Below are 27,689 nucleotides of genomic sequence, written 5' to 3'. Positions count from 1 at the left end.
TCCCTGATGAGCTGCCACGTGCAGTGCCAGGAAGCCATCCTACAAAGGAAGATAAATGGTAAAATGCTGGGGATTCTAATTCTCATCAAATATCTATCTCTCTAAAGCCCACTATGTTTACTCATTTAATCCTCACCACTGCCTGTGACTCAATTTGGAACACTTCCCATTTTTCTCCTTTTATTTAAAAAATGAGTGATGAGGTACCAGCCTATTGTTCCATTGTCTGAAACTGGCTTGGATTAATTTAAATCAATTTTATCAAGTCCAACAATTAAAATCTTCTAAAACCTTCTGGAAATCCTTCTTTCAACTGAGAATGCAAGCTGGCTGCAGGCTGAGTTGAGGGATCCCAATGTGAAGAAGTCACAGAAGGGACAGAGTTTTTCAAAATCAGACAAAGGTGCTCAACCAAACTATACCAGGTGCTGTGTGTTTATCTGGCAGAGCCAGTCCACTATTAAGTCGATTTACATATTACAGTTCAATTAACCAGAACCCAACTCATCAACACTCTTAATTAAAGGGAATTACTTCCTCGTATTTGACTCTGTCTGAAGAAAAGTATTGTATATTGAAATTCCAGGCACTCTCATACGTAAGATGCAAGAGTCCCAGCAATATTGCTAGCTCCATTTTCAGGCGAGGGCACAGGCAAAGTTTAACTACAAATAAAGGGGTTAATGTTCTTTCCACTACATACACTATAAATGTGAAAACAGGACAACCAATTTCTAGGAGATATCCTCACATTCTTAGTATATTCAGTCCAAACTTCCCTATCTTTTCTATTTCTAGATCGAGTCCTATGTGATAGCAATAACAGTTAACATTGACCTTGAGGGCTTACTGCACACCAAGGAGTTTTGATTATTTAATCTTCGTAACAGCTCTTCACAGTAAGTATTATTATTTGCCTATTCTACAGATGGGGAAACTGAAGCATAGAACAAAGCTTTAAAATGACCCAATTTCACATGTTTTATAAGTGGTAAAGCCTGGGTTTGAACCCAGGTCGTCTGACACCAGAGTGTGCCTTCCTAAGCACTACAGGAACTTTATTATTTGCCTTGATGTTAGCCAATATTCAGGAAAATAACGATGAGGTCAAAAACATCCTTCATGCTCTTCAGGGTTGAAGACTGGACACTCACCTGATTGTCCTTTTGGAAGTGACAAAGCAGACACTGATGTTCTAAAAAGATCTGCACTATTTGTGGTTGAAATAAAATGGGTTTCAAGTTAACTTGATACACTGTGACTGGCATATAGTAGGAGCTTCATAATATTTTGTGGAATAAGCAAATGAATCAACACCCATAAATTCCTATTCCTGGGAGCACACAAAATTCTCTAAGTTTTTTGTTGTTGTTGTTGTTTGTTTGTTTGTTTGTTTTTGTTTTTTGAGACAGGATCTCACTCTGACAGTCAGGCTGGAGTACAGTGGCGCAAACATGGCTCACTGCAGCCTCGACCTCCTGGGCTCAAGGAATTCTCCCACCTCAGCCTCCGGTGTAGTTGGGACCACAGGTGTGCACCACCAGGCTCGGGTTATTTTCTTGTTTGTTTTGTTTTGTTTTGTTTTGTTTTGTTTTGTTTTGTTTTGTAGAGATGGGTGTCTCAGCATCTTAACCAGACTGGTCTCAAACTCATGTACTCAAGTGATCCTCCCACCTCAGCCTCCCAAAACGCTGGAATTATAGGCATGAGCCACCACACCTGGCCCTAAGTATTCTGATTCATGTTCCTGTGTGTGACTTGACTTCCTGCCTTCATTCCTTCATTCTTTCACAGTCATTCACTTACTGAACCATTGACCGAACAACACTCTGGACCAGGCAAGTATGAAAGCTGCTCACGGTACGGTGGAAGATGTAGTCCTTTGATGTTCTACATATGCTGGAAAATAACTAAAGACCTCTCAGACTTTCCAATGTCCAACATTTTAAGAAATCCAAGATTCTACCCACTCACCCAATTTTCCCATTATTTAATACCCCTCAGTCTTGCTCCCACTCATTCCCCATTTAAGGGGTATTATATCCCAGCCCACCTCACAAGCTCAGTGAGAGGCCCCCAGTCCTGATCTTCCTTCCTGCTTTACCAGCCCAAGAGAAGCTGTTCACGTCATGAAGATAAGAGCGAAAGTCCTGCCAAGCCATAGGATATGGGAAAAAGCCCTGGTGGTAGTTTTTTGGCCTTCTGTTCACAGAAGACAACTTGTTAGGCTCCCGGGATTGAAGAAGGAAATCAAGACCATCATCTTGGACCACATCCCACTTCCTTTGGCAAGCCTACTCTGTCTCTATCAGTCCAAGTGAGCCTTTCCATCCTAAATTCTTAGCACATGAAGTCTGAGACATGGGAAGATCCCACACATAAAAGGCTTTTGAAAAGTTAAAAGAAGCTATTGTAAATGGCATTATCTTCTTTTAAAATTTGTAAACACTGTTTTCTCAACTAGTTCAATGTCTTAAGCACCAAGACCTTTGCAGTCTAACCTAGTTAATTAATAGATTCTTGATTTGATTTGATGAAAAAACAATCAGATTCCACAAGGCTGTGCCAGTGTTGGCTAAAATTATATAAGGTTAGCTCAGTTGTTTAGAACTTGAGGTTTCCAAAGCCAAAATCAAGGGTGCCAGTCCCCCTGGGGCCATTTTTAAAGTAATGCTGCACCTGAATGTAAGCTCTGTGAATATAAAGACTAGGTAGGTCTGTTTTGTTCATAGCCATATTTCCAGTGTCTAGAACATTGGTCACAAGCTTTTCTGTAAAGGGCCAGGTAGCAAATACTTTAGGCTCAGAGGGCCGTGTAGTTTCCAGCACAACTACTCAACTCTGCCATGGTAACAAGAAAATGCGTAAAAAAGTGAGGGTGCCTGTTGTGTCCCAATAAAATTGTGACTTTGGACACTGAAATTTGAATTTCATGAAATTTTCACGTGTCATGAGATATTCTACTTTTGATTTTTTTTCAGTCACTGAAACATGTAAAAACCATTCTTTGCTTCTCCACTATTAAAAACAAAAAACAGGTGGCAGGCCAGATCTGACCTTCAGGCTGTGGTTTACCAACCCCTGGTCTAGAATATGCTTAAGTGATAGTAGAAATTTGATAAAAATGAACAAGTGAAACTCGAAATGTAGGAAAGTTTACTCTTTAAGCTTCAGGCACTGAAAGCCCCAGAGAACCAGTGACTTCATTCACATAAATATGATACCTACCACTTATAAGGCACCTTTACTATTGACAAAATGCTTTCACCGGTAACCCTCAATGTGGGTCTGGGTTCTGGTTTGCAAAATCTTCCTTCTTTATTGGGTCTTTTATTTTAGAAAGAACTATCTGGGGTAAGAGAGTTGCTTTTTTTAATCCATCTTTGTGCAGCTGTGTTACTTTCATCTCCCAGAGTGGCAATAGTCATGGCATCTCCTTCTCTTATAACTCCCTGAAGCTAGAGCAGTGACGTCTCACTAATGAAAGTTGCTGAGGTGCGCTGACTAACCTTCATCTGGTGTGAGCCACATCAGCTGTGCTCCTCCAAAGTCATAATCACCAATCACAACTTTTGGCAGTGACTCCACAGACAGTCCGTAAATGGGACAAAAGAAAAAGCCGTAATCCATGGCAATGAATAGTGTTTCATGGCCACAAGCTGAGCCACAAAAGCCCAAGAAAAATCAATGGTGCAGAAAGCGTTTTTGGACCTGACCCCAGGTCTTGGAGGAAGGAGGATAATTCTGCTATTTCCTTTTAGCCTTCAGGTGCTTCGTGGGAATATCAAAATTAATCCCCAAGGGGATGCTCTATTCTATCTCTTACCAGAAACATCTCCAAGCAAATTCATTACTTTGTAGAACACTCTTCCCAAGGTGAGAGGCCCAACTTCTGTTTCAGAAGAAAACAACGTGAGAAGACGCTGAGGAAATTGCCAAGTGCTTTCTGTACAAATGTGGGTTTTCTGCTATATCTGGCTTACGGCACAAAAGTGGCTGCTCAGTCCCCATGGTCCAGAGTAAAGGAGGACAAGCCGTTCGGGCTAAGGTGGCCCTGAAAAAAAATCCCTGGCCAGATGGAAACCCCATGCGTATGGAGTGGAAAAGAAGAGAGATGTGTGGAAATAGTAAATAAAATCAGAAAGGACTCAAAGTACCCCTTCACAAAAGAGGAAATAAAACTGATAAACAAAAATATGAGGAAATGTTCAACCTCACTGGCAACCAAATAAATGAAAATCAAAACAACAACACACTGTTTCTTACTTATCAAACTAGCACACATTTTTAAAATAGTGACGTCCCAAGGGCCAGAGTACAGTAAGCCAAGCACCACTGAGCCCTGCTGGTCAGATGTAAGCTGGGCAGACCTTTCCAACGCCAAGGGCAAATGTCTCCAGAGCCTCTACGCTCATCCCCCTTTGATACAGAGAGACATGATACCATTTCTAGACATCTAATTTCAGGAAACATATCCTAAATCTTAAAAATATTCTGTGTACAAAGTTGAGCATTACATTTGTAATAACAACAAAAAAACTGGCATTTGCCGAAATATCTGACAGCAAAATGAGAATGAAACAAACTATGGTGAATCTACAGAATGAAATATTCAGCTTCTTAATCAATGTTTAAAAAGAAAATGTCTTTAAACATTCCTCCCTTCTCTACACCTTTTAAAACAAGCCACCATGCACGGCCGATTGGCTTGTTTTAAAAGGTATACAGAAGGGAGGAAAGCTTATTAGAAAATGTTTATGATGTGTGAAATGAAAGAAGCAGGTTTAATAGTCTTTGCATATTTTTTTAAAAAGATAAAATGTTGTCAGCAGTAGTTAAGTAATAAGCTTTGGGGCAATTGTAAAATATTTTTTTCTTTTGATTTCTCCCTATTTTCCAAACTTACTGTAATGAATAATGAAAAGACAATTGGCTTGGGGTTGTTGTTGTTGTTGTTTGTTTGTTTGTTTTTTGAGGCAGAGTCTCATTCTGTTGCCCAGGTTGGAGTGCAGTGGCACCATCTCGGCTCACTGCAACCTCTGCCTCCCGGGTTCAAGCAATTATCATGCCTCAGCCTCCCAAGTAGCTGGGATTACAGGTGTGCGCCACCACACCCAGCTTTTTTTTTTTTTTTTTTTTTTTTGGTATTTTTAGTAGAGATGGGGTTTCACCATGTTGATCAGGATGGTCTCAAACTCCTGACCTCAAGTGATCCACCCGCGTTGGCCTCCCAAAGTGCTGGGATTACAGGCATGAATAGATTGGGTTGTTTTAAAAGGTGTAGGGAAGGGAGGAAAAAAGTGTACAATCCCCAAGGATCCTTCCTAGGCTATAAATACTCCAAGAAAGAAGCCTCGTCTCTTCCTTTTCTTTTTTTAATCAACTCAGGACCCAACTAGGTACTAGATAAATGATTGTTGAGTTGGACTGAAATAGGCATTTGTAGGACATTTAAAGAAAAAATCAGACATACATATTACCCTCAAGGTACTTAGAATATAGTAGAGTCATGTACTGCATAACAATGTTTTGACCAAGGACAGGCTGCATATACGATAGTGGTCCCATAAAATTATAATACCATGCATTTACTGTACCTTTTCTATGTTTATATGGCTTAAGATACAAAAATACCCTTGTGCTACGGTTGCCTATGGTATTCAGTACAGTACCACACTGTAAGCTTTATAGCCCAGGAGCAATAGGCTGTGCAGCCTAGGCGTGTAGCAGGCTGCACCATCTAGCTTTGTGTAAGTACGCTCTGTGATGCTTGCACAACGACGAAATCGCCTCACCACACATTTTCCAGAGCACATCCTGGTCACTGAACAATACGTGACTATAGTAGGGTTTACTAGTAGCAGAAATCCTAACATTATATTCCCAGTAGTGCCTTTGATTCAGTCTAGCATTTCTGAACTGAAGGTCATGATCTCAAGGAAGCATTCTAGAGAATTCCCAAAGTACAGGAGAATGCAACTCAGGGCTGTGTAGGAGCAGCCACAGGCCAGACTGAACTTACGGCAAGTGAGACTATTTCAAATCAACACATACTCATGGCACCATCTTCACAAGACCGGCCCGGTAAGGCTTTAGTAGAAGCAATACAGATCTGGGTTTCTCAAAGCACTTCTCCCAGAGAGGTCAAGTCTTTCAAAATCCACAGGAAAGTAAATATACTAGAAAGCCCTAACGGAAATCTCTGAAAGGATTAGGCATTCACACATGACGGCAATAGTGTGGGGGCCTGAAAGGGGAACAATGTGTAAGTGGTCAACCCTAAATATTCCATTTTTGTATTGTATTAGAAAGGAAATGTCATGTTGGGGAAGAACTTCCTTCATTCGCATAAGTCCTCAGAATATAGCCGCACACAACAATGGTGGTTTGCAGCATGTCACATATGCAAGGTTCCAAGGTGGGGAAAGCGAGCAAAAAAGACCAATGCTTGCTTCGTGGAGAGTATCCTGCAAGTCTGTTACTTTTATTTCTTGAGATAGGCTCAGGAATCAGATAGAAAACAGGGACTAGAAAGGAAAAGCTAACATTTTGCCTATAGTTAAAATAAAACTAATATATTGGCCAGGCGCAGTGGCTCACGCCTGTAACCCCAATACTTTGAGATGCCGAGGAGGGTGAATCACCTGAGGTCAGGAGTTCAAGACCAGCCTAGCCAACATGGCGAAACCCCCATCTCTACTAAAAATACAAAAATAAGCCAGGCATACTGGCATACACCTGTAATCCCAGCTACTTGGGAGGCTGAGGCAGGAGAATTGCTGGAACCCGGGAGGCGGAGGTTGCAGTGAGCTGACATTACACCACTGCACTCCAGACTGGGTGACAGAGTGAGACACTGGTTCAAATAAATAAATAAATAAAAGTAATATATTCATAAGTAACAAGTTAACAATTTTTATTATTATCCTCAAAAAAAATTGTCCAAATGTGACTATAAACTCTCCTTAAAAGTATATGTTTTAATGACAAAGATATTATCTATTTTGATTTCAATTTTAAATTCACATGGCAAAGACATTTCTATTCATAGTTTCAAGTGTATGGTCATTTATAACTTGAAATCTGTTTCTTTGTCACAATGTATGACTTACCTGGTCAAGCATCACAAGCCTACCTAGGAATTATCAAGGGATTTTGGTCTCAAACTTCATTATACTTATAGATACATTTATGTAATTCTTTGGCTATAAATTAAACATTAAAGGAAGGATATTAATTATTTGCTCTATCTCACATAATTTTTAGTTTTTATTTCATTTTATTGTATTTTATTTCTATTTCCATTAACATCTAACACAAGTTAAAACACTTTAAGCTGGGTACAGTGGTGCATGCCTGCAGTCCCAGCTACTCAAGAGACTGAGGCAAGAGGTTTGCTTGAGCCCAGGAGTTTGAGACCAGCCTGGACAACATAGCAAGACTCCATCTCAAAAAAAAAAAAAACAAAACAACAAAAAATCTTTACACAAAAGAGTTGCTTACTGGCTGTTTTATGGGCCTCTGTTATGGGCTGAGTTGCACATCCCCCTCTAAAATTCATATGTTGAAGCCCTGACCCCCAGTACCTCAGAATGTGACTGTATTAGGAAATAGTGTTTTTAAAGAGAGAAGTAAGGTGAAATGAGATCACTGGGATGAGCCCTAATCTGACATAACTGGTGTTCCTATAAAAAGAGGAAATCGGCCTGGCTCGGTGGCTCAAGCCTGTAATCCCAGCACTTTGGGAGGCCGAGACGGGCGGATCACGAGGTCAGGAGATCGAGACCATCCTGGCGAACACGGTGAAACCCCGTCTCTACTAAAAAATACAAAAAACTAGCCGGGCGAGGTGGCGGGCGACTGTAGTTCCAGCTACTCGGGAGGCTGAGGCAGGAGAATGGCGTAAACCCAGGAGGCGGAGCTTGCAGTGAGCTGAGATCCGGCCACTGCACTCCAGCCTGGGTGACAGAGCCAGACTCCGTCTCAAAAAAAAAAAAAAGAGGAAATCAGGGCACAGACATACACAGAGGGAGACCATGTGAAGACATGGGGAGAAGATGGCCATCTACAAGCCAAGGAGAATGGCCTCAGAAGAAATCAATTCTGCTGACACCTTGATCTTGGGCTTCCATGCTCTAAAACTATGATACAATGAACTTCTGTTGTTTAAACCCCCCAGACTGTGGTACTTCATTATGGCAGCCCAAGGAAACTAATACATCCTCCGTCTAAAATGCTGTTATAGTATGTCTTGTTCTTGCCTCTTCTGTTCAATAAAAATAGAGAGAAAAAAAAAACAACCTTGTTGTTAAGATATACATTCATTCATTCATTCAACAAATATTTATTGAGCATCTACTATGTGGCAAGTGTTGGGACAGGACAGTAACATACTACAGTGTCAGACCCCATGAGCTTATAGGCTAGTCACACAGGAATTACTCTTTTTCTGGAATTTTTCTTTATTTCAGAAATAGGCCTTATAAATTGGCCTATAAACTAAATATCTTCTTAGGGAATGAACTGGGAAAGAAAATTGACAATAAAACAAAATAATTAAATTTCTAACATTTTAATGTCACATCAGTATATTGCTGGAAGCCCTCTGCATCCATCGTATCTTTTGGGAAGCAGATGCTGAGACAGAGTTAGGAGTGCAAGAGGTTTATGAGAGAGTATCGGGTATGAAGATGGAAGGAGAAAGAAAGCAGACTAGGAAGAGAAAGGCTTCAGACTGTGATCTTGGAGAGAGAGCAGGATTGGGAAGAGACAGCCTCAGACCACAGTGCAGATCCAACAAAGTCTTGGCCAACCCAACTGAGAGCTCCCAAGGAAAGGGTACCTGTTAGAGAAGTCCTGCACTGGGCAGAAATGGCCCTGGAATTTCAACCACGCTCCATCATTGGCTGGGGGCTGCCTGGGAAGAGCAAGCACAGACGCCTCTGCCAGAAAGAGGCGCTCCCAGCTGGAGATTGTTGACTAACTGGGCTCATGGAAAGTTCTTTCTTAATGGGAGATCTGAGCAGCACCTCCTCGATGGTCACAGCCTCCAAAAGGTGATATAAGGACCTGGTTTTCCAGAGATTTTTTTCTAAGTCAGTACAGTCTATTCCTTTACACTTAAAACATAGGAACATCTCTCAGCAAATGCTTTAACAGCCAAAATCAAGGTCTCTAAAGAAATGTATTTTTAACATCTGATATAACTTTAACTTGCCAAATATTTATATAGCAGAAATAAAATTTATATTGTACAGTTTTGTTAAAGTGTAATATGTCTCTATAGGCAAAAGTAGTGTTTGCCCAAAAAATAAAATTGTGCTTTTCAATGCAACTTTAGGATTTGGAAACTAAAGAAGTCAAATATTGGGAGTTTGAGCTTTTACTCATTCATTAATTCCATTACTACATTTCAGGTGCTATGTTAGTTGCTTAACACAGCAAAACATACATAGCCCCTGCTCATATGAAACTTAGAAGAGGAGAAACAAACTTTAAATAACCTGGGAATAAACACACATTTATAAAGTGAGCATAGGTCTCTGAAAAAAAGAGAAACTGACCTGAACTGATTTAGACCAGGGGTGGGCCAGGAGTCAAGGAAATGTTAACTATGCTGGCATCTAGGGATGAGTGTGTGTTTGGAGAGGGTAAGGAGTACAGGAAATGACAGCATGAAGGACATGTGCAAAGGCCCTGTGGCAGGAAGAAGTCAGCAAAACTGAGACTCTGTGGCCAGATCTCTAAGATCAGAGGAGAAGTGGTGCCAGGGGAGGCCAGAGAATCGAGACACAGTCACCTCTAGCCTGAATCTGCTAAGGTACATCAGGGACTTCGATCCTTGCTCTAAGAGCAAATGGGAAAATTTATCCTGTGCCCCCTACTTCCTGGCCACCCCTGACCCTCGGACACCCCATCTGAAGGACATAAGAAGCCTAACTTGAGAATCACTAGACATGGAAGCCTCTAGGGTCTCTTCCAGCCCTAACATTCTGTGGTCTGTAATTTCTTAAATGTCACTTGGTTTCATCCTTTCCTCTAAAGTCTCACTATAACACAGTTCAGGCCTTTTTCACCTGCAGCCTACAAGATTGCAAATTGGTTTCCTTATACTCCAAGTGTTCTAGGTGGAATAGTGTCTCCCCCAAAAACCCATGTCCACCCAGAACCTGAGTCTGAACTTATTTAGAAATAGGGTCTTTGAAAATGTAATCAGTTAAGATGAGGTGATACCTGAGTAATGTAGGTCATATATCCAATATGACAGGTATCCTTTTAAGAAGAGGAGACCCAGAGAAAGGAGGGACACGTAGGGGAACACCTTGCGACAGCAGGCAGAGAAGGGAATCATGCTGCCACGACCATGGAACCCCAAGGATTACCAACAAGCACCAGGAGCTGGAAGAGGTAAGGGAGAATCCCCCTAGAGACCTCAAAGAGTACGACCCTGCTGACACTTCTATTTCAGACTTGTGACCTCCATCGCTGTGAGAGAATAAATTTCTGTTGTTTTAAGGTCTCTAGTTTGTGGGAATTTTCTATGGAAGCCCTAGGAAATGTATCCATCCAACTAAAATCCGCTTTACATATTCCTCCCGGATTTATTTTTCTTCACCTCTGCTCTCATCTTGTTCTTCTACTACTTATTTCATTTCAGGAAGTACTAGATTATTATAGCAACTACTATGTGGTAAGCACCCTACTGAAGCTGGGTGTGTGAAGGTGAACAACACCAACGTGGCCCCACTCCCATACAGCTTCCAGTCTAGTAGGGAAGACAGGTATTAGACGAACACAGGCCGGGCTCAGTGACTCACACCTGTAATCCCAACACTTTGGGAGGTTGAGGCAGGAGGATTGCTGAGATCCTGGGCCCAAGACCAGCCTGGCAACAGAGTGAGACCCCATCTCTGAAAAAATTATCTGGGCATGGTGGCTCATGCCTGTAGTCCCAGTTACTCAGGAGGCTGAGGTGGGAGAATTGCCTGAGTCCAGGAGGTCAAGGCTGCAGTGAGCCATGATTGTGCCACTGCATTCCAGCCTGGCTGACAGAGTGAGACCCCTGTCTTAAAAAAAAACAAAAACAACAAAAAAAAAAACCACACACACACATATACAATAAAAACAAAAACAGAGACTCCATTTAATGTAGAATTATAAATTGTGATGTATTATTCATAAAAAGAATAGGTTGTTATGAAACACAATTGGAGACCTGAGGAAGAGGGAGCTAGGCTGATGCCTGAAAGAGAAATAGGAGCTGAACGGACAAAGCATGAAGGAGCAGACGTGGAGACGCACAGACAGCGTGTGAGCAGACGCCTGGGGTGGGAAAGGGCCGGCATATTTGAGGAACTAAAATGGAAAGAAGGCCTCTGTGGCTGAGGCCTGGTGAGCAAGGGGAAAGCGACACACAGTAAGGCTAGGGAGGAAAGCAAAGGCCAGATCATAGAGGATCAAGTTCGGGACACTCAGGACTTTATCTCAATGAAATGAGAAGGCACTGAGAGGTTTCCAACAGGAACACAACATGAGGCATTTAAGTTTTAAAGTTGTCTTTGGCTGCACTTAGTTGAAGGGTCATATGGGGACAAAATTAAAATGAGGTGACCAGTTAGGAGGTAATGTAGTAGCTGCACACGAGTTTGGATTGTGGATAGATCTCAATTACACTTTTTAGGTAACACTGGTAGGACATGCTGATACACTGGATCTGAAGAAGGATAGGGTATTCACTGCTTTCTGGCTTGAGAAATTAGGTGGATGGAGATGAAGTTTATGAGGTGGGGAAGACTGGGTATGTTAGGGGCACAGTCTAAGCTCCTGTTCAGAATGGTCCCAAAGCACAGGGGTCCAAAAAAGATGGAAACATTTCTCTCTCACATAATAAACCACAAGTAGAGAGTCTGGGGCTGGGAAGGCAGCTCTGGCACCCTAAGTGCAAGGTTTCTGTCTTTAGTTGTAGCTGTGTTAGGCTTCAGCCCTTACAACTGTGTCTCAGCCAGGACGGAGAGGACAATTTTAGGGCCATGACCTGAAAGTGCCCTGCATCCCTTCTATTGACATCTCATCGGTCAGAGCCTAGCCAAAAGATCACACCTAACTGAAATGGAGGCATGAAGTGAAGCCTCTGGTTGGGCAGCTATATACCAAACTAAAATTGAAGAGCCCTTTTACTAAAGAAGAAAAGTAGAAAGGATGTTGGTGGGCAACCAGCAGCCTCAGCCTAACTAGAGTGGGGTCAGTACGTAAGTGGGAATAATAAACATGTGAGTGGGCGGTTCCTGGGGGATATCTTAGTAGAGATGTGAAGTAGGCAGATGAAAATGTGAGTCTAAGGAGCTCCAGGGGTAGGATGAGGCCAGAGATAGGTGTTTGAGAGTTGTCTCCATGCAGATGGCATTTAAAGGGATCGAGATTAAATTAAGTACAGTAGATAGAGAACAGGGCCAAGAACTGAACCCTGAGTGCTTCTAACTCTTAGAGGCTGAGTGGAGGAGGATGAACTTGCAAAGGGGACTGGGAAGACAGTGAAGCTCAAGAAAAGCCAAAAGTGTAGGGTCTACGGAAGCCAAGAGCAGACAGCATTTCCAGAAGGATGGCCCATTGTATAACATGCTGAGACACTAAGACAAGGATCAGACACTGATAATGCATCTCCACTGCCCATCTAACCTTTTCTACTTTCCATCAGTCTTTAAAAAAAAAAGACAGACTCGGCCGAGCGTAGTGGCTCAGGTGTATAATCCCAGCACTTCGAGAGGCCAAGGTAGGCAGACCACAAGGTCAGGAGTTCGAGACCAGCCTAGCCAATATGGTGAAACCCCTTATCTACTAAAAATACAAAAATTAGCCCAGCGTGGTGCTGCACATCCATAGTCCCAGCTACTCAAGAGGCTGAGGCAGGAGAATCGCTTGAACCCAGGTGGCGCAGGGTGCAGTGAGCCGAGATCGCACCAGTGCACTCCAGCCTGGGTGACAGAGTGAGACTTTGTCTCAAACAAATAATAAATTAAATTAAATTAAATTAAGAGACAGACTCTCACTCTGTTGTCCAGCCTGGAGTGCGGTGGTGCCATCATAGCTCACTGCAGCCTCGACCTCCTGGCTCAAGTGATCCTCCCACCTGAGCCTCCCAAGTAGCTGGAATTACAGGGGTGAGCCACTGTGCCCAGCTCCATCAAAGTCTTTGGAATCTGTTTTTAGCCTGTCTATGCAAACATTTTTCTCTCTACTTCCCATTCTAACAACATATCCACATTCTCAGTCCCTACACATATCAACTGGTTCCCATCTTTCATCAGACTCTTCCTTCAACCTGAATTGATATTTCTCCCCATTAGCTAGTTAACCAAGTTATCTCCATTCTTCAAAGCTCCCCACTTGTGAAGTTGTCTTTGACCCTTACAGCCCAGAGTTGAATGCTAAATTGCTTTCTTGCTGCATTTTATGTATTATTTTTACTCTCTAACGCCAAAGAGTGGAGACCGCATGACATATATTCCATATTCCCAATAAGCTAATAGACTTAGCCAGGTTCCCAAGTTAATGTGTACCCAGTATTTACTAGCTAAGGTGCAAATATAATACTTTCTAGATACAATATTTGGGAATAGATGCTTAGCATTTTAGGTGTAGATGGACCTTTGAGATTATCTGATTCAAATCTCCAACTTATCCATGAAAAGTCTAAAGTCAAAGAAACAAGAAAATGTTTTCTCTGTATTTAAAACAGACTGCAAGTTAATATTCAATCACCATCCTCATCAATGAGTGCCATTGAAACACTGTGCTCCACTAAATTCACTTTTTACTCAACGTCCCTTTGCTTCAGTTCCTTCTGTAGTTCCCCATCAAGCACCTATTAAGCACCTGCTACATATCAGACTCTGATTATGAATAAGGTGAAGTCCTGCCCTTGGAATTTCTGTAGATACCAAAGCTGGAGTCTGCATTGATTTCCCTCTGCCAGGTATCCAGCTATGTGCCACTTTCCCAAGAAAACCTAAATTATATGCACAGAAATAAAATAAAGCCCCATCTTGACTTAGTAAATAAAAACAATTTCACCTGCATGAACCAACTTTTACCTGCCTCACCACAACCCCTCAACTCATATGCTGAAAAGTATGCTAAATTTAGTGTAAACCTTATTGAGTAAAGAAAAAGAGTTAACTCTTTGGAGTCATTCGGCTCTTCTGTAATTTAAATGCCCCTTAATGAATCTTACTGAGATAGGCCGATCATCTTATAAGCCATATGATGACTTATAAGTAAATGTTTGCTATGGACCAGAGATTGTCTTCACCAGGTTTTAATCCTCTTGGTATTTGTTTTCAGCACTGTGGAAGAACCATTGCTCTTGGGTGCAACCCAGAGAGGAAAGAGAACTTACTAAACTCTAGAAAGGTACCAAGGAAGGGTCAAGGAATCTCCTGTCATGACAATCCTTATGAACACTTTAAGAAGCTGTTTAACAACGATAAGGTACCAGCTTACATTGACCCAGCTGTGCAGTTCACAGGAAATACGGGGCTCACAGAGTGCAAACTCTCAAATCCCTTTACACCTGGACTTCTGGGACCCTCTGCTCTGCAGAGGAGCCTCACTGGTGAGGAGTCTGTGAGATCACAAGAAAAGGCTCACACAGAACCTGTGCCTCAGGTACTCTAGACTGTGCTCTCAGTACCCAGGACCTCGTGAGTCCATGCCCTAATAGCCCTAAACCCACACCCTGGGCCTCAGAGCGTCTTCCCTGGGTCACCTTCCTGAGGGCAGAACATATCACAAGGATGCACATTCTTAGACCCAAGGACAACCAAGGCACAGCTATTTAGGGTGGGGAGAAAAATGGAACTTGAATGTGCCAGTTGGAGTGTCCCCAGGTCTAAGGAAGAAGAACCCCCTCCTGAAATGTGGAATGGAGCTGGAAGCGGAAAGAAAAGGGTGGGCTATAGCCTCCCTTTGCACTTCTGCCCAAAGGTGAGGGGTAAGACAGTTCAAGTCCTAGTACAAGGAACTGCATTCTGAGACTGCCTTATGCCCCATGGCTATATGACTCTCCATGACACATTCTCCTAGGGGTTGCTCCAGCAGGGGACAGTCATGGCAGGGAGTCTGCTCAGGAAAGCAAAGAGACCCATCTGCTTTGCTACCTCATCATCGGTGGACATGGAAAGGAGTCTGTCTGCCACAGAAGCATTTGGGATGTGGGTTTTGGTTAGGGCTCAAGGTTATACACTGGCCTTCTTATCTGCCTATCCCGGCCCAACAAGCCCAAGTCCAACTTGCAGGAATGGGTTTTGCATGGTAGAATGTTTCTTACAGGTTTCATTGTTTTCTTAAAAGTTTTTACAAATACAAGGTTTAGAATTTAAATTGTGTCTAAGACTCTACTTTCAAAGTGAATTTAAATTTTGGCCAAGATGCTTATTCTTTTATACTTAGGGTAGCATTCGATCTTCTAACTCTTAAAGGAAGCCCTTTAATTGCTCCAGCAAAATAATAATAATAATAATTTCATAATCATAATAATTATAACGTTCATTATTATTACTGTCAATGGTGGCCTATTTTCCCTTTGTTCTTTCCCCTCCCCCACTCCATCCTTCTTCCTTGTTTCCTTTCCTTTCCTGACTACATACAAGTCGCTAGTGTGCACAAGCTAATGAGTTGCCCTAGCACTTAAGGATCTTAATCCCAAATCATAAACACCCTAAGAAGGACCTCAGCTGTCATCCATAAATTTTTATTTAAAAGCAAGATAAAAGTGGTATTAATTCAGCGCAGAGCTAGTGCAGTGAGGGGGGGCGGAAATTAAGTGTCAATTCAAAATACTTCTGTGTATCCCTACCCTTCCTAAGCACATAACTTCTGCATACCTTGAATAGGTCATGGCATAGTTAATGCTTCTTCCTTCCAGGAATGCTTGTATAAACCCCCCTGAAATCCAGTTATTGCAGAGGATTGGGGAATGGAGACACAGAGGCGACTCCCTCCTTTCTCTAATTGGAATGGCTAATTCAGCCATAACAGCAGTTCCCTCCAGATGCTTAGATTTGGTTCAGAGTATGGAAATCTGTAGTAAGGGGATTTACCAGGATGCTGAACAAAGAAAGCCATCATTATCTGTGTTCAGGAAAAAGTATTCTAATTAGTGTTAATATCCTCCTGCTGAGCTTCCTGTCATCCACATTTTGATCCCTGTCCTTGGGTTTTCCAGGATCTAATATCCTGGCTACATGCAGACAAAGGTCAAGGCACTGACATGGACAAACGTGAAGCTGAGGCTGGGGGTACTGCCCAGAGGAAAAGAGTTCACTTCAAAACGCCCCCTGTATCAACTCTCTGGATGAGATCTTTATAAAAATTGGCTCGGCAAGTGTAAGTCTAATACACTCAATTTATAAACCTATAATAACAGGTAGTAATTGAATAAAAGTATGAGAAGTATATGTGGAATATGGTCTTCAAATATTTGAATCGCTGTTAAGCCTCATCTGCAAGTGAATCCAAAATACTTGGATACCCATTAAGGTTCTGAGATTTCTCAGCAATAAATTTAGACTCCAGAGGAGATCAGGCACAACACAGTGCTTAATAAATCCCTTTTGACGATGTCAGCGACAGGAAGAGGTGCAGGTGGCCTTGAGCTGGATTCCTTTCTTGTCGCTTGCCCCCTGAAGTCAGTGCCCTCATGTGCTGATTTGAAAGCCCTAAACACAACCCTAAAGACAAAACTAAGGAAGACAAACTTGATGCGCGAGTCCCATGCAGAAAGAAGAGAAAAGAAAGATTCTAGCAAGTCATAAATTTCCAATAGAGCCGGCACACATAGTCTTTTAAAAACTGAGGGATTTAACCGACTCAGCTGAAGTTCTCCATATGAGGTTTTTTGAGAACTGGGCACCCTGCCATCCACATATTTCATGTCACATATGACATGTGAGGTTCATGGTCAGAGCCAAGCTGGAGGAGAAGCCAGGTCGGCAGTTGTCCAGGAGGGGTAATCCGAGGAGTGAAAGGGAAGGTTCTCTCCACCTCCTCATCTCCCTCGTAAAGTAAAAATGACTACAGCACTCTGTGACAACACCAAAACTGTCTGAAATGTCTATGCTAGAAAGTCATTCACCCCTCTGACTTAATTTTTTTTTCTCAGCCTTGGAGGTGAAGAGCAACAGATATGAATAATACAAAAGTCTTCGGGGAAAATCAAGGTCCAGCTCTTGATTCCAACTGATGTTTAGATGCTGTGATCCCTGACCATAAAGGCAAAAGGAAACCTACCCTGTGTTTGGCCATTTTATGACAAAACTCCAGCCTGAGTCCAAATATACTCATTTCTCATGCTATACTTTTTTTGAAATGAAGCTGTGTATGAAAATGTTGATTTTCTATTTTGTTCCTTACAAAACTTAGAGATTAGCTGACTAATGATGGTTGGTAAGAAATAAGAGAAAGATTTCATTAGGTGTACATCTGATTAGAAAAGAGTATTTTTCACTTTTATTATTGACTAACAAGTGAATAAATAGAATTCTGATTTTCAAGTGCAAATCTTGCCGCCATCGTTTTCTGTGTAATTTTTCTGCCCATTTGCATCTAAGATTAAGAAGCAAACATGAATAAATAAAGGAAATGTTAAAGGTAAATACCGAGAAGCCAAGATAAACATCTGAGGTAAGAGCAGGGGAAGGAAGAGAAAGGAAATCTTAGAAACAAAGCTTTGTTGTTGCTGCTGTTGTCGATGATGATATTGACGTTGGTGGTGGTGGTGGTGTTTTTGATGGAGAAAATCCAAGCAAACCAAAGGTTTCCCTTGCATAACTGCACATAATGAAAAGACTTTGGAGTGGGGGAAAGAGGAGACTAAGAATTGAGGTAGAAGAAAGGAAATATAACAATATCTCCACTAATGTAAAGTCCTTTATTTTCACATGCCAGGCTTCAGTAAGTGCTAATTTATAATGAAAGGAATTAAGGAAAGTATACAAACAGCAAAGGGCACCTTAGCCGATCAATATATATGATAGCTTCTTCTCAAGCTCTTTGCTTGGCTAGCCTCACTGTAAGTAAAATTAATGAAATCCATTTACTGTTTTATTCAAGAAATATTTTTTTGAGACCCCACTATGTGGCGAGAACCATTCTAGCCTGTAGGAATTTAACAATGAGTCAGATAGGCAAGATCTCCTCCTATTCTCATAAAACTTACATACTGAAAAGAGAGATAGGAAATAAACCAAGAAGACAAAAAAGACAATTTCTGTGTTAGGAAAAACATAGAACAATAATATAAATGACAGTGACTGGGCAAGCTGTTTACAGTTGGATGATATGTACTCAATAATTCATCCATCTTTCTGCAAATATATATTCAGTGCTTAACTGGTTAGGTTTTTTTGGGTTTGTTTTGGTTTTGGTTTTGGTTTTAGAGACAGGGTCTTGCTCTGGCGCCCAGGCTGGAGTGCAGTGGTACAATCATAGCTCACTGCAGCCTCAGTCTCCTGGGCTCAAGTGATTTTCTCACTTCAGCCTCCCAAGTAGCTGGGACTACAGGCATGTGCCACCACACTCCACTAATTTTTGAAAAATTTTTAGTAGAGACAGAGTCTCACTATGCTTCCCAAGCTGGTCTTGAACTCCTGGCCTTAAGTAATCCTCATGCCTCAATCTCCCAAAGTGCTGGGACTACAGGCACAAGCCACCATGCCTATCCCAAACTTAGTGGCTTAAATAATAGCACAACAAATTACCCCAAACTTAGTGGCTTACAACAATAATTTATTTTCTCTATAATTCTTTGAATGGCCTTTTGGGTTGGGCCCAGCTGGACAGTTCTTCTGGACTCAGCCAGACTGATGCATCTGTGGTCAGCTACTGGTCATCTAAGCAGCTACTCTTCTGTAGATTGGCTGGTTGTCAGTTAGGACAATGAGGGTCACTAGGCCCTTGTGTCTCCCACCCTTCATCAAACCAACCCGAGCTTGTTCCCATGGAGCCTCCATGAGGTCCAAGTAGGGGAGCAGAAGTGTTCGAGGCCTCTTGAAATCTAGGCCCAGAACTGATGCTGTGTAGCTTCTGCCACATAGTATGGTCAAAGCAAATCACAGGGGCAGGAGCTGCAAAATCATATTGCAAAGGGGGAGCACAGAGGGAGGGAAGGAATTCTTGGGGCTTTTGCAATCTAAATAGGTGTCTAAAGGTAAGGCAGGCACTGAGAATACAGTGGTGAGCAAAACAGACATGACCCCTGTCTTTTTGAAGCTTACGGTCTATTATCTGACAGAGCACCTACTGGGGGAAATGCCTGCCTACAGCTTCAAGAGAACGAACGCAGAACAGTTGTTTACCTGTGGGACATAAATGTTGATTTCATTAATTGGCACTTGGCACCTGAGACAGGGGATTCTGCCTGCTCAACATGGGACCTATTAACACGCCTTATTGTGAATAGAACTAATTACTAAAATTGGATTCTAACCAAGCCACCCTCAGTGGCTTCTCTGCAGAGTGCCAATCCTATTGAGCAAAGGACAGCCACGGTTCTGTCGAATCCTATTTTCTTTGAAGACAAAGTCATTTGTGCATTTGTTCATTGCCTCAGATTCCCAATTGCATCTGGTGCCCCTGGATCGGAATTATTTGTCCAGAAGGTGACCTTCGCTGCTGTGGCTTTCTCCGGAAAAACGGCTTCCAACATGCGGCACGCCAAAGGGCCAGGAGGCCTGGCCAAGGCCTGTTGGTCGTCCACCTCCCAGATGTCAGAGCCCAGAGACAGAAGGTGATTGTCTCCAAACGGCATCATCCTCCAGCACTGCAGGAGAGCAGCCATGTGGTAGACATGGCAGACCCCTACCCTGCCAAGGCCATGCAGAGCTTGCCATGGGCCAAAACTTGAAAGACAAACTTGCCAAATTCTGGCAGAAGCCCTGAGTGAAGCTTTTCATGTTCTTTGTCTCAATTTGTCTTCCTGGAAAATGGGGTTGCTGCCACTTTTTTCTTATTCCCAGATTATGCAGAACAAATGTCCTTTCACATCTGTCCTCACTGGTCCTGTCGGACAACTAACTGTCATGATGCACCACAGAAGACTTAGAAGAATATCAGGCCCTGTTCCTTCCCTCCCTCTGTGCTTCCCTCCCTCTGTGCAGGTCTCAATTCCTTCCCTCCCTCTGTGCTCCCCCTTTGCAATATGATTTTGCAGCTCCTGCCCCTGTGATTTGCTTTGACCATACTATGTGGCAGAAGCTACACAGCATCAGTTCTGGGCCTAGATTCTCAAGGCACCTGTTGGCCTGGAGGCATGTGCAATGGAGCTTCTTAAGGTCTTGGACTGCCATTAGAAAATAGTTTTATGACTGTCACACAGAGAGAGCAGGCTCTTAAAAAAAAAAAAAAAAAAAAAAAAAAAAACTAGGCCGGGTGCAGTGGCTCACACCTGTAATCCCAACACTTTGGGAGGCCAAGGCAGGTGGATCACGAGGTCAGGAGATTGAGACCATCCTGGGTAACACCGTGAAACCCCGTCTCTACAAAAAATAGAAAAATTGGCTGGGCATGGTGGCAGGCGCCTGTAGTCCCAGCTATCTGGGAGGCTGAGGCAGGAGAATGGCGTGAACTCGGGAGGTGGAGCTTGCAGTAAGCTGAGATAGAGCCACTGCACTTCAGCCTGGGCGGCAGAGCGAGACTCCGTCTCAAAAAAAAAAAAAAAAAAAAAAACCTAGATGTTTCTAATGATGATGTTAATGCTTTCTGTAACTTAGAAGGAAAGATCCTCTCTGAGCTGAAGGAATTGGTGTTGCCTTTGTCATTCTTTTATGCCCAAATTCTCCACCCAGCAGGTTAAAAACTTTGGAAGAGCCTCACTACACAGATCTTACTCCTTCAAAACTGGAGGAAAGGAAGGTTTTGTGTGAGGAAATGGAATTCCCATGGCTGAGTAAGGTTTTATCCATCCCGTGAGAGAGACAGAAGAAACGAAGGTAGGCAGGCTGTTGTCTGCCCTGGCCCCTCCCCTTCCACTCTTCTTGAAACACATCCCATGGTCCCCACCTGCACACCCTTGTTTGTGCTGTTCCCTCCACCTGGAATGGGCTTTCTTTCTGCATAGCCAGATTCTAACTCTACTATAAAACTGAGCGGAGGCTCACGCCTGTAGTACCAACACTTTGGGAGGCCGAGGCGGGCAGATCACCTGAGGTCAGGAGTTCGAGACCAGCCTGGCCAACATGGTGAAACCCCGTCTCTATTAAAAGTATAAAAATTAGCCAGGCGTGGTGGCGTGTGCCTGTAATCCCAGCTATTTAGGTGGCTGAGGCAGGAAAATCGCTTGAACCTGGGAGGCAGAGGTTACAGTGAACTGAGATGGTGCCACTGCACTTCAGCCTGGGCAACAGAGTGAGGCTCCGTCTCAAAACAAACAAACAAACAAACAAACAAACAAAACGAGCTGAGCAGAACCCTTTTCCATGAAGCCTTACCTGAAAGATCCTCACGAAGCCTAAGCTGGCCATTCTGCCTGGCGGACATCACTCTCCAGAAGTTCCATAGTATGCATCTCAAACTTCTGGTGCCATTTCACTTTGTATTCCCCACAGTGCCAGAAGCGCAACGGGTCTCAATACATATTTGTTGAAAATGAATAAATGAAAGAGAGGGAAGAGGGAGAGAGGAGGAAAGAACAGAGGGGAAGAGAAAATGAGTGAGAATGAACCAAATATTCTCTACAGGAACCCTAGAAGAGAGCCAGAGCCACCCTGAAAGAAGGATCAGGAGAAGCACTCAATCTGCCTATTTTAGGGAACTAGCCGGCTCCATCTCCGGTTTCAATGCCTTTCTGAGTACATAGATCTTTCTAACCAGGTTTCAAATCCAGCCACTCAAGGAGGAGCTGCAGCCTCTCCCCTTAGTTCTGATATGTGTGGTGACCCAGGATCTGCAACCAGTGAGGGATGCCACTGACACAGAAGAATCTACCGGAGACAGCTGCAAACTGAACATCAACGCTACCAGCCCCACAAGTGTCCCAGTCTAACTCCAGACAGTACAGGGGCTTGTTCATTTTAACACGGCAGGGGTGTGGGTCTTCAGTTGGAGCACAGTTTCCTCTGGGTGATCAAACATGACAATTTCAGGTCACTCTCAGAGCTGAAGCAGGAAGAGGGCAGGAGGGGACACTGCAATGTGGAAGCTAAGAATCTCCCACAGAGCCCCATTTTATTCCAGCATCAGCTTTTTTGCACTTCCCTTGAACCATAACACACCTCAGCATAGCTAAGAGAAGGGAGAAGTGGCAATCACACTCAAGACACAAGAGGACTGTCATCCAACTGGCCCCAGGCCTCGCTGCTCTGCTAATCATTAAATCAAGGCCCCTCCACAACCCCTTCCTGCCATCTGTAGGTTAAGTCCATAGGCCTCTGATAGCATTTCTCAGGTGCCAAAAGCCTTCTCTATATGCCTTCTCAACGTGTGATTTTTCTCAACAATCACCCTCTGCTTTAGTAGAGGCAACCAATAGCGTTTTTTTTATTTTACAGATGGGAAGCTGAGAGGTTAAACGTGTGTCCTGTGAATTCCTCTCTCCCCAGACACCCCTTCCTCTTCCTGTTGCTCCCCTACCACCCTGCAAGCACCCCCACGGCAGATTTTCAGCCTTCAGTCGGTCTCTTAGGCCAGACCCTGCCTTCTCCTGTGATCCCCAGCTCACGGCACAGTGTCTGACTCATACAAGGTGTTCAATAAATATTTCTTGAATAAATTGAACTAAACCCGAGACTTCTGACTCTAATCTCACAGTACTGGAATCTATTCCAGCCAAGTCACTGGCTGCAAGAAGCATTCTATATTTACTGAAGATTATTTGGAAAACAATGACAAATATTTTAAAAATTTAACGAGGCAAATCTCATGATGTGGGATAATTACAAGCTACATTTTGAGATATTTCCTCCAGCTTTTCTCCCATGAATATGTGTTCTATAGACTGAGATTATAAATGATTTAACATTGGACTATAAGCATCTTTCCTCATTATCATATTTTTTGAAATCTTAATTTCCAACGATACTGGGAATTTGTATTTCAATATTCAAATACATTCCAACATTATAATATTCAAACATGCATAAGTATCGTAATTTATTCAGCCTTTCTTACTGTTGTTTCTAACTTAATTATCATTTATAAATCTAAGACTAACATAGCTGTGGATAAATCTCTGTTCAAATTTCTGACTATTTCCATAGGATAAAGTTCTACAAGTGAAATTATTTTGAGTCTTTTATACATTATTGTTAAATTGCTTTCCTGAAAGAATATAGCCTGATTTTTAAAAAATGACATCAGGCAATTAAGAATATAATACTGAGAGGAAGTTTGAGAATTATCTACCAAAAACCAAATCACTTTATGGATGGGGAAACTAAGGCCCAAGAATGGTTTGGAAAAAGTCACACAGACATTGTGTTAACATGTTTAAGAGAAAATAAAAAAAAAAAGATAAAGAGAAATTGACATTCTTAAGATATAAGTAGAGTCAAAAAATACCAGAGAAATTTGTTTAAAACATGGGCCATGCTCATCTGGCCAAAGGCAAAAAAACACATTCAACAAAGTCTCTGTTTCTAGCTATACAGTCCTCCTCTTCCCAATAACTGGGGTCCTCCTCTGTCTCTGACTGACTCTCAAGGGAATCAGCTACAGTCCTCATATCCCCACCTCGACTCAGCCAAATTATCAGTCCGCAAATATCTTAGTCAGGAAGCTTTAATTGAGCACCTACTAGGTGCCAAACCTTGTGATAGGTATTGAGGATACAGTGATGAGCAAGAGAGACAGAGGCTCTGCCCCTAAAAGGCTTTTATGCTAATATTAGAAAACCGACCACAAAATATAAATAAGATAAGTTCAATTAGTGATCAATGTTATAACTAAATAAAATTAGACAAGGTATATTTGCCATAATGGGGAGAGCGGCTGTATCTAAAGTGGTCAAGTATGACTTTTCTGAGAAAGTAATGTTTGAGTTAAGACCTAAATGACAGCTAGGCAAGGTGGCTCACACCTGTAATCCCAGCACTTTGGAAGACCGAGGCAGGCGGATCACGAGGTCAAGAGATTGAGACCATCCTGACCAACATGGTGAAACCCCATCTCTACTAAAAATACAAAAATTAGCTGGGCGTGGTGGCACATGCTTGTAGTTCCAGCTACTTGGGAGGCTGAGACACGAGAATCACTTGAACCTGGGAGGCGGAGGTTGTAGTGAGTCAAGATTGCACCACTGCACTCCAGCCTGGTGACAGAGCAAGACTCCATCTCAAAAAAAAAAAAAAGAAAAGAAAAGAAAAAAAGACCCAAATGACGACAAGGAACCATTGAAAGATCTGGGGGAAGTGGTCTAATCCAAAGGCTCAGCAGAAACAAATGGCCTGTCCAAAGAACAGAGGAAAACAAGCAAAGACAGAGGCAAGGAAGAGGTAGGCAGAGGCAAGCTCATGCAGGCCCTTGGAGGCCACAGTAGGTTTTGCTCAGGTTACTGGGGGAAGCCGTGGGAGGCCTGTAAGCCTGGGAGCTGAGTGCTGTGCTTTCTCTACCTTCTGGCTGTTGCGTTCACCCGTGGAGAGAACATGGATACCTGAGGAAGATGGTCTGAGGATGAAGCCTCAGAGAACCCAGAATTGATAGGCCTTATAGGCAGAAGACAATAAAGGAGACTGCCATGTGTCTCATCTGGGGAGGAGGAGAACCAAGACACTGGGGTCTTTGGGAAGCTCAGGGAAGAAAGTGTATGAAGAAGGAGGATGTGACCAACAGCATCCAACACAGCTCAAAGGATGAATGAGGTCGGGACATCTGACCATGGGCTTTGGTAAAATGAAGATCATTAACGACTTTGAACAAAGAGAGTTCAGACAAGTGGTGTATGTGGAAAGCCTGAATGGAGTGGGCTGAGGAGAGAAAGGGAGGTGAGTAAGTGGAGATAACAAGTACAGCCGACTCTTTCAAGGAGTTTTGCTGTGAAGAACAACAGAGAGATGGGGCAGTCACTAACACGGAGTGTGGTCAAGGGAGGTTTTGTAGCAGCGCCGTCCAATAGAACCTTCTGTAATGATGCAAATGGTCTGTATCCGCTATTGGACAATCGGAAGGGGGCTGGCTGGTAGCACTGAGAACCCGAAGTTTAAGTTTCCTTTCATTTCAATGAATTTGAATTTGAATAGCTACAGGTAACAAGGATTATAGCTACTGCTTTGTGCAACACAGTTTGTAGTTGTCATTCCTTTTTTTTTTTTTTGAGATGAAGTGTTACTCTTGTTGCCCAGGCTGGAGTGCAATGGCACAATCTTGCCTCACTGCAACCTCCACCTCCTGGGTTCAAGCAATCCTCCCATCTCAGCCTCCCAGTAGCTGGGATTGCAGACATGTGCCACCACTCCCGGCTAATTTTTGTATTTTTGGTAGAGACAGGGTTTTGTCATGTTGGCCTGGCTAGTCTTGAACTCCTGATCTCGTGATCTGCCTACCTCGGGCTCCCAAAGTGCTGGGATTACAGGTGTGAGCCACCGTTCCTAGTTGTAGTTGTCATTATTTTAAGGAATGCTATTAAGACACACCTGTATCCTGATAGTAATCATTACATGCATTAACTTGATGGGCCTGAGTAACTCTGGATTCTGGGTGACTCTTTCAGTCACCACCACCCCAACATCCTTACATCTGTTGGCATTTGATTCATAGCTTGTGTTTTACAATAAGAAAACAAAATCCATTCCTTATGGTCACTTTAACCTCTGTGTGCCTCAGTCTTTCCATCTAGGACGAACGTTTGGCATGAGACTACCTCCATTCCATTTTCTAAGGAAAAAGGAGATTATATCCTTGTTGGGTCTAGTGAGAATGGCAGTATGGTAAGTGATTAGGAACACAGGCTTTGGATAGAGCAAGCCACAGGGGTTCAACTCCCAGTTCTTCTATGTATTCGCTATGAAAACTTAAGTGAACCGCATGCACTTCTCTCAGTTCCTGCATCTGTAAAATGGGGAAAATAAGAGTCTAGGGTGTGTTAAGAATCAAATGAGATCATGCGGGCACAATGCCTACCTGGTGTATGGTAGGCATTTAAGCCAACATTCAGGAAACCAACTCTGGAAGCACCATCATGCTCTCGTTCTAGTGTTGGTTTAAGGAAGCTGATGCCTCCTGTATTTGTTTATCATCTGAAAAGTAGGTGCGTGGTTTACATGACACCTGGATAGCTCGATTTCCTGCACCAGGAATCCTGGATTAGGAAAGTTTCTCTAATTTGCAGCATGGAGTTCCTTCCTGAGGGTGAATGCAAGGACAGGAGGGCTTGGAGAGTTTCTCCAATAAACATTACCTACTACTGGATGACTTGTTATTTTCCCAGACCCTTATCTGCCAGCACTGCCCACTTAACCCAAGAGACTTACTGATAATGCTGAGCCCAGCAGCTGGGCCAGCAGTCATCTGTTTAGAACTTCAAATGAATGCCTCCCCACCACCAGATCCTACTTTCTCCCCGTAGTGCTGCAAGATAAGTCTTCCTTGCTCCTGATAAAGACTTTGAAGAACATCTTGCCTGTTAACAAATAGCTTTTGATTTTGCCTGAGTTTGATCTTTATTTTGTCCTTATTCATCAGACCTCTCTAAATGGGTTCTTTCACACTCCTCAGATTAGCCTAAAGGAAAGCCCCTGAAACAATGGGCTTAATTCTCCCTGGATGCCGGGAGTGAGCTGTTGAAAGACCACATAGCGCTTCCTGCAGGGCCGTGAGAGACAACAAGGGTTGGTGATGCTCCCAGCACTAGAGAAAAGTGAACTCATCCAGCTTCAAAAGCAGTGACCTAGAGGGGAAAGCAGAGCTACAGCACACAGGCTTGTCCACTAGGACAAGCCTCACAATCCCTCCAGAGGAAGTTCGCTTCCCTCAGACTCAGAGCAGCCTCTTCCTGGGAAAGGCCAGGGTCATCATTTCTGTCCAAACACCAGAGCCCACCTCCCACTGGCAGAACAGGGCACCAGTGTGATTTCAAGGGGTGGAGTGTATACTGGCGCCCCAAGTTGGTGTGTTTCGGAAATTAGTCTGTTGAGACATTTTTTTTCCTTTGGGGAATTGGCTCTCCTTGACCTCATGGGATCGTGCCCACTTCTCCTACCTTGGCACCTGTTACATAGTCCAGCTCAGCTCATTAGAATCTCATCCTTCTGAACACTGATTGTTCCAGTGAATAACACATAATTCACCCAGGACCAATCAGAATGCAGAGTTTTGTCGGAGAAAAAGAGAAGTTGAGAGGGAGATACCTCCATCTTTCTCCTTCGAAGTTCGAGTAGCCAGAGTCTATCTTTGCTGACACACGAAGGGAGTTAGGAGATGAAGACAGACAAAACCCTAAGGACATAATCTGAGCCCCTGAATACAGCCACGCTTGAATGCCTGGAGTTTTATATACTCCTTTGGACTTCATAGCTATGTCTGCTAATGAGTAATCTTTTTTTGCTTAGGCTATTTTGAATTGGTATTCTGCACTTGCAACTGAGGGGTCATAAAGCTGAAAGAATAATATCCAAGGCCAGGTGCGGTGGCTCGTGCCTGTAAATCCCAGCACTTTGGGAGGCCAAGGTGGGCAGATCACTTGAGGTCAGGAGTTCCAGATCAGC

The 27,689-nt window shown here is 43.0% G+C and overlaps 1 long non-coding RNA gene across 1 annotated transcript; it reads right to left on the bottom strand.

Moving 5' to 3' along the window:
- LOC116269144 lies at positions 1-27,689 on the bottom strand. The gene is made up of 3 exons (XR_004176498.1): positions 27,185-27,689; positions 21,483-21,618; positions 1-39 (listed from the first exon to the last, which is right to left on the bottom strand). It is a non-coding gene; the product is annotated as an uncharacterized LOC116269144 (long non-coding RNA).

Source organism: Papio anubis, chromosome 10 (assembly GCF_008728515.1).
Source record: "Papio anubis isolate 15944 chromosome 10, Panubis1.0, whole genome shotgun sequence".
In the NCBI taxonomy this organism is placed as follows: Eukaryota; Metazoa; Chordata; class Mammalia; order Primates; family Cercopithecidae; genus Papio; species Papio anubis.
The sequence above is the reverse complement of the archived record's forward strand: the minus strand, read 5'-3'. Positions and strand labels throughout refer to the sequence as shown.